This window comes from Mus pahari, chromosome 9 (assembly GCF_900095145.1).
Source record: "Mus pahari chromosome 9, PAHARI_EIJ_v1.1, whole genome shotgun sequence".
In the NCBI taxonomy this organism is placed as follows: domain Eukaryota; kingdom Metazoa; phylum Chordata; class Mammalia; order Rodentia; family Muridae; genus Mus; species Mus pahari.
Window position 1 is genome coordinate 9,280,467 of NC_034598.1, and position 13,042 is coordinate 9,293,508.

At 45.5% G+C, this 13,042-nt stretch overlaps 1 protein-coding gene across 2 annotated transcripts in view; it reads right to left on the reverse strand.

Moving 5' to 3' along the window:
* The window catches only part of Sobp (sine oculis binding protein homolog), a 174,414-nt gene that overhangs the window by 56,727 nt on the left and 104,645 nt on the right, over window positions 1–13,042 (reverse strand). The gene's annotated exons all lie outside the window — the stretch shown is intronic.

A 13,042-nucleotide genomic window follows, 5' to 3' on the forward strand; every position in this document is an offset into this window, starting at 1 on the left:
ACTGGTATACCTTATACACTTATATCACTGGTAATACCTTATATACTTATCAAACCATGTTAGAATCAAATTCAGATTTGAATTTTCCATTCAAAGGAACCCAAGCCCTGAGATGTAGATACCAACAGCATCGGGGAACTTTGCAGCCAAGGCCCTCGTATGATTTTATCTATAACATAACACGGCACAGAGTGTAAGTCATACATTCTGAGATGCAGCACACACTCACATGCACGTGGTTTCTTCTGCTGGTTGGGAACATCTCTAAAGAATGCAGGTCATGCTGGGATATGGGGCATCGTCATTTACAAAATAGTCTGTTATTTACGTTATTCTGGTGCAATCTACAGCCTTTCCTATTGAAAGAGATGGGGGAAGAGAACACTGCTCCTTGTCCAGGACGTCTTCATGAAAGATTGGTGGATAAGCAATTTTCTAGATAATGGAGACAAAAAGACTGTTTTCTTATTTTAAAGTCAGCTTGCCTAGTTCAATATTTCATTTGCAAGGATGAGCAAAGCTGTCTGTGGCTGCTCTATGGGAAAGGGTACAGCAGTGACGTGTGGGCCAGGGTAATCAGAGGCCCCTGGTCCCTCAACCCCACCTCAGCACATACAATCCAGAACTAACTTTTGGGGCATTTCCTTTTCCTTGGGACCAGACCCAGAAATGTGGGCTAGCACAGGCACTCACTGGACCAATAATCCCTGAGCAGCCGCTTCGCAGTCCACCGAGTCTCTATCACCACGGGCTGTTAGGATGCCATTATCGTAATATCTCAAGGGAGAAAGCACTGCCAATTAAACAATGACAGGTCATCAATTGTAATGTGTGATTCTCCCGTTTCTAAGTTGTGTGTGTGTGTGTGTGTGTGTGTGTGTGTGTGTGTAGGGGGGTGGATCTTAGGATCCAGAGAAACCAAACCAAACCAAAATAAAACAAAACAAACAAAAAGCTGGAGGCAAACCTAGTTCCAGAGGTCGGGAGCCGAACAAGACAGACAACAGAATGCGGCCACCTCAGAGTTCTCAGCCAAGCGAGCCAGGGGGAAGGGAGGAAAATGTCCTCTGGAAGTGGCTCCCTTCCCTGCACACACTTAACCAAGCAAGGGGAAATGGGGCTGGGGGTGGTGTGGGGTCTGCCTGGAGGGCACGGAAGAGGACTCTCCATGAAATCATGATGCTTAAGATCAGACAGCCGGGTGTGAACTTGTTTAACAAACCCACAGACAGGAAAGATACTGGAAGCCAAATGCAATGAACCAGCACTGTGTTACCAGCTCTTGCTTTCCTGGGCCAGCGATGTCTGCTGCTTCACCTTCTCTCTCCCTTCTTCCGGGCTACAGTGACTCTCACCAACCCCACATCCCTGCCCCTGCCCTTCTTCTGGGCTACAGTGGCTCTCACCAACCCCACATCCCTGCCCCTGCCCTTCTTCTGGGCTACAGTGGCTCTCACCACCCACATCCCTATCTTCAATCTCTTGTCTCCTTTATTATTCACAAGCCATTTTTTCCAACTCTCCTATTTATATTTTTTCTTCTTTCCTATAACAGGCTCTTTAGCTTTTTCTTCTAAGTAGAAACCAAGCATATGACAAAACAAAACAAAACAAAACAAAAACCAAAAAACAAAAAACAAAAAAAGTGATTGAGTCCCTCCAGGTTATTTGTGCAGTTTTATATTGATAAATAAGCATCCTGTTTGATCTCCTTACTTTACTTGATCTACGTTCTATATTTTCCTAGAAAATGTCAGAGGCAAATTCTCTGTTATTTTAGGTAATTCTTGAGTCCTAGCAATTAAAATTATGTTAATTATCTGGGCAGGGGTGTTGCACACCTTTAATCCCAACACTCAGGAGGCAGAGGCAGGTGACCTCTGAGTTTAGGCCAGCCTGGTCTACAGAGTGACTTCTAGGACAGCCAGGGCTATACAGAGAAACCCTGTCTCAACAAAAACAACCAACAACAAGAACTGAGGGCAGTTAAAGCCTAAACTGGCCTCAGTGGTGTGGAGAAAAGGCTCCAGGGCGAAGGGCACACACTGCTATTGGGAGGACCCAAGGTTGGGTTCCCAGAGCCCATAACATGTGTCACAAATGCCTGTAACTCTAGCTCCAGGGGACCCAAACCCTCTTCTAGCCTCTAAGGGCACATGCATTCACGTGCACATATAGACACATAAAGTTAAAAACTCATAAACACACTGACCTTAGTGATAAAAAAGGTACAAAAAAATCTTCAAAGGGAAACTTAGAACTTGTTTATATCCTATGATTCTCAGATTGTCAAAATTCAAGTCAAATTAAGATATATATATATATATATACATACTATATCTATATATCTATATCTATATCTATGTCTCTATCTATCTATCTATCTATCTATCTATCTATCTATCTATCTATCTATCTATCTATGAATGATTTGGTTCTTTTCCTCACTTTCTGATGGACTGGGGATTCTCAGACCTTGACCTCAATTTCTGAATAAAATGCTGTTGTCACACAGATCTCCTCCTTAGCTTTAGGGGTTACTACAGAGATGCTACAAAGAGTCGACTCCTTTACCCCACAACCATAGGCTGAACTCCTCTGGCACCGGGCTAGAAAACTATTCAAGACCCCATGGGGGCTGAAGTACGGGCTGGCCTGAACACTGGATGGGATATAGGTCAGAGAGATGAGGGTGAGACCCAGCTCTGTCCACTGGAAACTCTCCTCTTGCCCATCAGCAAGAGTGTAACATCGCTGTACATGCCCTATAGATAATTTCCTTGTCTATACATTGAAACAGCATCTACTTAGCAAAATTATGGTCAGAATGGAAATCTAGAGGAGAGTTCTCTAAAGATCTAGTACCACATGGGTTCTCTGGAGCTAGCCCACACAGCATGGTTTCTTACATCATTTCCTTAGTGCTGCCAGAGACAGTCATTTGCTAATACAGATATTTCTTTGCATTAATAACATTTTCCCCTTTACCTTTATTTTCTTGATTAAAAAAAAAAATGCTTTAAGACAGGGTTTCACCACATAGCCAGGCTGCTCTTGAACTTTCAGCATTCCCTGCTAAATCTCCTGTGTGCTCGGATCACTACTAGTCTACCAGACCCAGTTCAGTTGCAATCTCAGATGAAAACTTCACTGTTAAATGGCAGGGCAGCTTCAGGAGGACTTGGACGGTGTAGCTCATCTTCATTGAGAGGAGTATGTATGTTGTAGTCTAAGAATCAGTTACTCAGTGCACGTTGCCCCCGTCATTCTGTGGCTTCTGTGTGCATATGTAAAAAATCAAATTTGCCTGAAAATTTGGCCAAGGAGGAATCTTAGATGTGCTTCAAAGCAAGCAACCTTAGATTAACCCCACTTCATAACAACACTGAGTGCCAAGTGTTTGCAACAGTGAGTAAGCGCCGAGTGTTTGCCAGAAACTTTTCTGAGCAACTTCCAGGAGTGCATTCCTTCACCCCTGACACCAGCGTCTGTGGGGAGCTGTTACTGTGCTCATTTATTGGAGGACACAGAATGGCAGATTCCATAGTTTGCCCAAAGTCTCACAGCTTGTGAATACAGTGGAGGAGAGTCTTAAACCTGGCAACAGCCCATTCATCAAAGTAATTTTGGGGTTCTTCCTAGGCAGGATTCAAACAGTGCAGTACTTTCTCAATCAGCAGCACTGACTGGCAGTCAACAGGCATTTCTAGTTCCTCGGACGCTAGCAGGCAAGTGAACGGATGTGTGCACTGCCCCAAAGCTTGTTTGCTTCCATTAAAATACTGCACTTGGGAGCTGGATATGAGGGTGCAGACCTGCAATTCCAGCACCTACAAGGCTGAGGCAGGAGGATGGCAAGTTGGAGGCTTACCAGGGCTCTAACTGAGACCCTGTCTCAAAACCAAACTCACAACAAAATGCCCTGTTTGCTTTTTTAAAATATACTCTGTCTAGAACAGGCGCTAAGAGGCGTGAGTGGAGAGAAGAGCACAGTCTAGCATTTGCCTCAAGCCTTTTTCAAACCTTGCAATCTTTCTAGCTCTGTTTAATTGGAAATGAAGCTCCTACTTACGTGCAGGCAGGTACTAAGGCTCCTGCTAAGCGGGTACTAAAGCTCCTGCTAAGTGCTTCCTATAGGAGATGCTATTTGGTTTTCAAGTTGACACTATGATGTGTGAGTGCTTTCTTTACCCTTATGGCTCTGGGTCGGGAACTTGCCAGTGCCATAGAGCTGGCAGAGCAGAGACAGACTCCCGTGTTCACCTGCCAAACCACAGTGTCGCCTTTGGAGAACACATGGTCTCGCTTCTGTCTCTCTGACTCCAAGAACGTCTGCACATGTGGTGTGAGAAGCCAGCATGGAGAGCAATCCATCCTGCCCAGACCTTTCCCTGCAGCTACCCTGAGACTAGAAAGACAAAAGTTTCCCAAGCTTTGGAAGAGAAGAGCCTGCGGGCAGCCAGGGCCTCAGGTCAAACCAAGGTTCCTATACCCCCCCCCCCGAAGCCTCTGGGTGCAAGCAGGCGCTGGCCACCCTAGACCATCCCTAGGTGGCGTCTTCTCCAAACACAGAGAACTAAAAAGAGTCATGATAGGGTTTATACTTGTGAGAGGGGACCCTCCAGTGTCTCTGTAGAGGAGAAAAGAAAGGTCCTGTACCACAAGGCCAAGTCAGGAAGAGGAGTCCAAAGCCAGAGAACAAGTGAGGCCACCATTCCAAGGGCAGGAGAGGGATGGACGGATGAGACAGGGAAGCTTGTGAGGCCTGCCACCCCTCCACCTGTGCAGAATCAGGATGGTCTTGCCAAGAGCGTAAATGGACCATTCTTATCAGAGCGGTGCCTTGCTTAGTTTAAGACCATTGCTTTCATTTCTAGAAGGTCTTCTATTGGTCTGAAAGCCAGCTCAGAATCCCATGAGAACATAGGAGTAGTACAAGACTAGAGAGATTTGGAAGTTTGATAGAGTGACAGGGCGTTCTCTCTAGACAGCAATCAATCTGTCCCTGCGTTTCCTGGGCCACTCTACCCTTTAGGGCTAAGGCAGCCACTTGTGGAAAGTTGATACATGGTATACTGTGCATGTATATATCCTAGATGTTCTATTTGCTGCAGTTCTGGTGTATCACATGAATCAACCTTTGGTCTTTGTGTAGCTCAGCTATAACAGCTAAGCAACAATTTGAAGTCAGTGGGGTCACACATGTGGCTTTGGTTAGAACAACAGAACCAAGAAGGACTTTGGTCACTTGGAACTATTTTGAAAAGCTGATGAAGCTCCAAATGAAACGTGGCAGTTGCTATCACATTTTAAGAGTTCTTATGGTATGTCCATGATATAGTGGATCTAGCAATGGCATTAAAAATCCAAATACATGACTACAATACAGAATCTCCCTTCACTGCTCTGATGGGGCTTGCAGGTATTGGTGCACTGGGTTGCAAGGAAAGCTGATCTTATTTTAAAATAAATTCATATAAAGCTAGAGGCTGGAAAGCAAAGATTGAAGGCATTTCTGGCACTGGGGTATACACATCTCATCTTTAGGGCTTTAAAGACATGACCTGATTGCCTAAGATGTTCAGGGCTGTACTGGGCCTGGAGGAAATGGTGCAGTGCAAGAGTCTTCTGCCTTATGTGTGAATAGTTCCAGAACGTCAGCTCCTGTCTAAATCAGCACCAATGCAGCATTCCCAAGCAGGGAAGACAGGCACTGAAACCTTTATAAAAAACAAACAAACAAACAAACAAACCCTCCACATCAAAAAAAAAAAAATGAAAGCACATACGATTTATAATACTCCAGGGGAATGACCCAATTAAAAATGGGCTAGGTGGTCCCCCTAACTGGGCAACCTCGCCTGGCCTCAGAAGAAGAAGATGTGCCTAGTCCTTCAGGAGTTTGATGTGCCAGGGGAATGGGGGTGGAGAAGGTAGTGGAGGGGAGTGATATGGGGAGGTAAGCAGGGGTAATACCCAGAGTGGGGCTCCCTTTTCTCAAAGGAGAAGGGGAGGGAGAAATGGGGGGGAAGACCTGTATGAAGGGGTACTGGAGGAGGGGGGCTGATATTGAGATGTAAAATAAATAAATAAATAAGTAAATAAAAAAAAAAAAAACAAGCTTGGGATCTAAACAGAGAATTCTGAATAGAAGAAATAAAAATGGGTAAGAAATACCTCAGAAAGTGCCCATTGTCCCTAGCAATTAGGAAACACAAAGCAATTTTGAGATTCCATCGGACCCCAGTCAGAATGGTTAAGCTCAACGAAACAACTGACAACATATGCTGGCAAGGTTGTGAAGAAAGAGAGAAAATACTCATGCTGTTTATGAAAATGCAAATTGATGTAGTCACTCTGGAAATCAGTATGGAGAATCCACAGGGGAAAAAGTCTACCATATGACCCAGTGTGGTGGTTTGAGTAGGTTTGGCGGCCATAGACTCGTGTGCTTGAATGCTTAGCCCACAAGGGAGTGACACTATTAGGAGGTGTGGCCTTTTGGAGGAAGTGTGTCACTGTGGGGGTGGGCTTTGAGGGCCTAAGCTCAAGCTACACCCAGTGCTAAAGCAATCCTCCTGCTGGCTGCCTGTAAAACCCAGACTCTTCTGGTTGCCTGAGAATCAAGATGTGGAACTCTAGGCTCCTGTAGCACCATGCCTGCCTGGATGCTGCCATGCTTTCCTCCACGATGATAATGGACTGAACCTCTGAAGCTCTAAGCCAGTTCCAATTATGTTTTCCTTTATGAGTTGCCTTGGTCAATGAGTCTCTTCACAGCAATGGAAACTCTAACCAAGACATCCATCTATACCATTCCTCTGAACATACCCAAAGAAATCAAACATCCTATTCCACAGACACTTGACCAGCCATGTTCATTGCCACCTGATTCACAACAGCCAGAAAAATGAAAACAATCTCAATGCCCCTTGGCAGGTGAATGGATAATAAAAAGATAATACATGTATCCAACAGCTGGAAGACATTTCAGCTGTGAAGAAAAATGAATTAACGAAGCCTTCAAGTAAATGGATGGACCTAGAAAAAGATTGTACTGAGTGATACAGCCTGGACCTAAAGACAGATACGGTATGTTCTCCCTCATCTGTGGTTCCTAGCTTCAAATCCTCAGATGTAAGGATACATCATGGGGTTAACCGCAGAAACCAGAAAAGTATAAAGGACCACAGGCATGGTGGCGTGTAAGTGAGAGGGGACTAGGGGATACAGGGACTACAGAGTGGAAAGTGAAGTGGGGGGCAACTGAGGAGGATGGAGGGACACAGAAAGAAGAGAAATGGGGGACACACAGTATCAATGTTGTTTGTGAGCCTCGAGCAATCATACTGGCTTATATTTACTTAAACCTATACACAGTGCATACAGTGGTATGCACACACACACACACACACACACACACACACACACGTCTTGAAGGAAGCTAAGCCACTTGAGCTGACGATGGTCTCTACAGAAACTAACTACAAGACTAACAACACCCCTGTACCAGGCACAAGAAACTTCCCTGTGAATGGTTGTTCAGATAGTCCAGGTGACTCCCAAAACAATATAAATGATCAACGTAGCTCTTGGCTGCCTCTCTGGGGTTAAGAGTAGGCGCTCTTGCAGAAAACTAAGCACACTTTGTACACAGGACTTGAGTGATTCAAGCTAGATCTGACCCGAAAGTCCCTTTCCTCTAGCATAGCATTCATGGTTCTGGAAAATACAGTGCAAGGGGTGAAGGGAAGAGTGACTGACAGTCTTACCCAGCTGCAGCACCTATGACTCACTACAGTGACCAGCGTGACGAGATATGTATCAAGGAGCAATAAGTGGCGCTCACACATGGGTGGTAACCAACAGCTGTCTGATTGAACATGAGCCCCACTCAATGGAAGGGAAGTCATCCCTGGTACTGGAGGCCTAGCCAGGTTCTTTGGGCTAGTGAGGTCACGAACCTTAGAAAAGAGTCTATGTCCACCTTGCTAGCTCAGCAGGATTCCTTACTAAAGTCTTACTACATTCTAGATCTTATCCTTACCCCACAGACAAGCGCAGCTGCCTGCCTTCGTCAGAGAAGCTCTTCTCTGCAGCAAATGCAGACTGTTCTAGGAAACCACAACTAGACACAGGGCAAAGACCAGAGGGTAGTGAGGAGTCCAGATGGAGGCATCCCCATCAGAGATCCTGCATCCACGGCTCAGGGATCATCGAGGAGGAGGAGACAGAGAGGACGGAAGAAGTCAGAACACCAAGAAGTTCGCAGTGAAAGGGTCTCTCTGAGAAACGGCCACATCAACAGGATTGGAACAATCGTTACAGCAATGCGCATTTTAATGCGGAAGGCAGAGCTTTTCAGTGTCCCGCCCCTAGACAAAGAACCATAAGACACTAATGACTACTGGAAGGAGGAGAACTAGCTTCTCTAGGTGACAAGCCCCCTTATTGGTTATCCAGTGCAGAGCAATGGTGGTCATCCCTGAAACCATCGATGCACAAACAACAAAAATAGATATAGCAGGTTACGTGTGTATGAATGTGTGTGCATGTGTGTGTGTGCGTGCATGTGTGCGCATGGGTGCATGTGTGCGCATGCGTGCGTGTGTGTGCATGCATGCGTGTGTGTTTGTAACAATAATAAAATAAAAAGAGGCTATCAACTTGAGGGGAGCATGGGAGAGGTTGGAGAGGGTACCTGGGAAGGGTTAGAGAGAGAAATGGGAGGGGGAAAGCAATGTAATTCTATATTAATTAAAATACCACCACCACTACCATGGGATATCAAGAGAAAAGGGGCAAGCGAGCAAGATTAGCCTCTGGATGATGAGTGTTCAAGTTGGGGGTTAGTGGGGAAGCACATGGGATACATCATGACTTTTATATAATCTAGAACATTAGAAATTTTCCATAGTAACTTTTAATGTATAGAAACATTAGGAATTTGCATAAAGTAAAACTATCAAAGCCCAGACTCCATAGGATGAGCCAGGTATGAGGACTCCTCCACTGACCTGCCTGTCTGCCCTCTCCACAGTCTCCACAGTCTCCATGCTCCTACACTCGGCTGAGATGCTGCACAAGATACTGGGCACCTGGTGTGTGCTTTCCTACCCGCCTTCCTTCTGCTCGCCATACCCCTTTCTCTTACACTCTAACTCCTATAATCAGTATCTAGCTGTAGAAATGCCCAGATGAAAAGCATCTTCCATTCAGTGCACTGGTTGCACGAGGCAAGAGTCTCGTCCTCTTCCACACCCTGGGACTTCCCCAACACTCTCCCAGGACGTGGCTTACCATGAACCGATACCATCCACGACAAGCAGGAGAATCACAGTTGCTTAGCTCGTCTGTATCGACAACAGGAAGCCTAAGAACACCTCTGTGTCCAGTTACAATCTCTGAGGCCTTGCATATGAAGACCAGAAACTCAGAGAAGGCCAAGAGATAGAGCCTGCATCCTATGTCTCTCATGCCTTTGGATCTATGGGGCAAGCAAGACTTAACATGTTACTCAAGAGCCCACACGCTTAATGGCAACTATGCTGGGCATAAACCGTGTCCTCATTCATTCTAGGCAGGGACAGAATCTTTTTCCTATTCCATGACCCAATCTGCGTATTTATTATGATGCACCGATCCTTGTGTGCCGAACGCTGCCTGACAGCGGCATTTCTGAAGCTGGGGGGTGAGGTGTACATCTTCTAACCCACCTGCCGGCCTCTGCAAAGGACTGGTACAGAAGAGTCAGCTAAGCTCCCCCCTCCCCGTCGTCTCTGTTCTCAAGGCCGCAACACTAAAATAGTCTTCATCTTCTCCCTCTGCTGGCATTGTAAGTGACCAGAAAGAATTCTTTCCCATGCTATTTTTATTTTGCCTCCCAGCTGTGGGCTCCCTCCTCCTCCTTCACAACCCTCACCCTACCAGTCAGAAGGAGCCATAGAGACTCAGACTCTGGTCGATGATTCCAGAAGCTGAAGCCTCGTTGGACAAGCTTACTCTCCCCTGCATTTCCCTCTCTTTCCTAGCTTTCTAAGCAGTAATTGGGGGGGGGGGGGGGGAGGCAGAGACACACACACACACACACACACACACACACACACACACAGCCTGGTCTGACCAGTGAGTCTCAGGTTCCAGGGAGAGACCCTGTCTCGAAACAAACAAGCAACAGGCACACACGTACACCTGCACACACATACACATGCACGGACGCACACATGCCCACAAGTTGGGATTTTGACTCAGTTGTCTTCATACCCTCCTCCAAATCTTTCAGTTTCAAATCTAGCAATTTCTTCTAGTTGTAGGTCTTTTTCTTCCCAGGCTCAAATACAAGATTTTTGCCTAGCCAGCTCTTGAGAACTAACACGAAACTAGCTAACAAGAAAACATGAACTCAGAAGATCCTAAGGGATTCCCTGTCGCTGTCGCTCCTTCAGTCCCACCCGCTGAACGAGCATTTTATTAGGGGAGACAAGAACCTTTGCAGTCCCAGGCTTGTTTCTCCAGGGAGAACCTGAGTGATCATAACGAGATTGGCAATGGAAATGGAATCTGGTGCAAGCACTGGTCGCCATGGCTCCGACTGTTCTCCATTCTTACTTAGTCTTGAATGTTCATAGCGCTGTTAGTGTCAAGACTGACACAAATCTCTCATACTTGCTTTTACTGAAAGTTGTTTCCTTTGGTCATAGTTTGATTATGCAGCAAATTTCTCTCTTACACACACACACACACACACACACACACACACACACACACCTGCCTATGAAGAGCTAGGTGACACACTGAGCTGTGACCCATCCCATAGGAATTGTTTATGTAATCACTAGCCGTTATAGCCCTGTGCTTCTAAAATTAATTTAGAAACCACTCTATTACCACCAAAGAGAATCTTGATCAGCAAGCTACATATCCAGTCATGTGTATAGTGCATTAGTGTGAAGGCACACATTACAGTTTGGGATTTAATGGAAAAATCAATACCCTACAGGAACTCTACAGTTGCACAGCACAGTCTACTGCTATGGCCAATGCTTTCTTTGTTGATGCCTTCTGATTACACACACTTGTGTATTCCAAGCATTGATTTTACTGTGCTTTCTTTCTTTCTTCTTCTTCTTTTTTAATAAGTTACTCAATATTCCTGCCTCTTCCAAGAAGTGTGGGCTAGGGGAGGGGCGCAGAGACATTCAACCATCAATAACACAGTCAATGTCCTGTCTACCTGGCCTAGGCCCTTTTCTGTCAGTTCCTATAGCCCAGGGGGACGAGTTTCCAGCTGTGAGCTTCTGGTCACTTGGGAACACCAAAGACCTCTGCAATCCCAGCTTTTCTCATGCTCTCCCAACGGGCTGCTGCTGGGGCTGCAGCTAGCCAAGGAAGACGTCAGAACCACCCGAAGCTAAAAAGGCACTTTGGCGTAGAGTTTGCAGTCTTCCCTGTCAGATTCTCTAAAGATCTCCTCCAAGCTGTAGTACGACAACTCCGAAGAACTCTTATTTCTCTCTTAAGAATGAATAATTCTTTTGCAAGGGAATATTCCTGCTCAGGCCTTAGCGACAGCCAATCACCGCTATTCTTACAGCTGGCTGCTGTTTGTAATTTCTTCTTAAAGAGATAAACTCACTTGTGCTTTCTGTCTTCTTTTTCATCATAGGGAAGTAAGCTGAGCAAGGTCAAGCATTCCTAACAGAAACTGTAGTGGAGCTTGCACCAAACCTCTCGAAACTCCCGCCAACTCAGCAGGGCTGTCAGCCAGGCAAGGAAGGCATGTGCACCTTCTCTAAACGAATCTGGAACTGATGTTTACACTTTTTTTTAAAAAATTTTCTCCAGTATACTCTAAAGCACATTTACTTTCCCAATACATAGGGGAAAGCTAAGAATGGTATATTAGTCTTCACAATCTTTCTACAAAGAAGGGAGCCAGTCCTAAAGCTTTCTGATCCCAAAACAGCACAAACGCTCCCCTCTAACCCCCAGGCATGGATGACCACAGTTACCAAGACAGCATTAAAAGCAATGAGAAAACACCCCGAGGAATATAAAATGTTTAAGAGCCTCAAAAAAAATATCAGGCGAGTTAAATTTTCATGCCAACAACTGCATTTATAAGCAGCGAGTCTACCTGCAGAGTAGTTGGTCAAGGGCGCGGCACACACAGGCCGAGTGGCACCATTGTGACCATGTCTGCTGGGCTGCCTGAAGGAGGTTCTCTCGATCTGTGGCTGCTGCAGCAGCAATGGGCAAGACCTGTACCTTGTTCATTCACTCTCTTGCTCTCTGGTCGCTTTGTGTTTAACGCATAGTTACTGTCAGAGCCAAACCCAAAGGCTGTCACTCGTGGGAATTCTTAATGCAGAGAACTGGTAAAGCTCTAAACTTGGCCAAATATCCAAACAGAAATTAAGCTACCTCAAATGTTAACGACTGAGCATCTTCATCTTCTTTCCCTGTTTTCATTTAGTTGGAGCAAATGTTTTGCTTTAATGCAATTGAAAAGAAAAGAACATTTAGGGACAACACGCTAGATCCTTCCGAAAGCTTCATTTTCAAAAGCAGCGTTTGACTGGCCAAATAAATGACAATTCATTCCCTGTTTACTTTAGGTAAACAGAAAATGCATTGCTGAGCACTCGTTTTCAAAAGCTAATCAAGGATGTAAGGTCCCAACAGATTCATTTAATAGAAATATAATAGACATTCCTGCTTGCTTCTCATCATGTCTCCCTGTAAATGCTAAAATGAACAGCAAATTAACCTTGCGTTGGAACCGAGCTTTGTCACAGCTGATGCTCCCCCCCACACACAACAGTAAACATCCCCCCATCCTGTCACTACTTCTAAGCTTTCTGCAGGGGAGAGACTATGGAGTTTGGCAAGAGAGTAGGGGAATACTTGAATCCTAAAGGGAGTGCTGTGTGTCTAAAGGGCTCTCTTTCCTATCTGAAACAAACTCAGCCACCTTTGTCTGCTACAATAGCACACATCTCGGGCGTAGGAGGAAGGGTGGGGTGGGGTGGGGCTTTCTTCA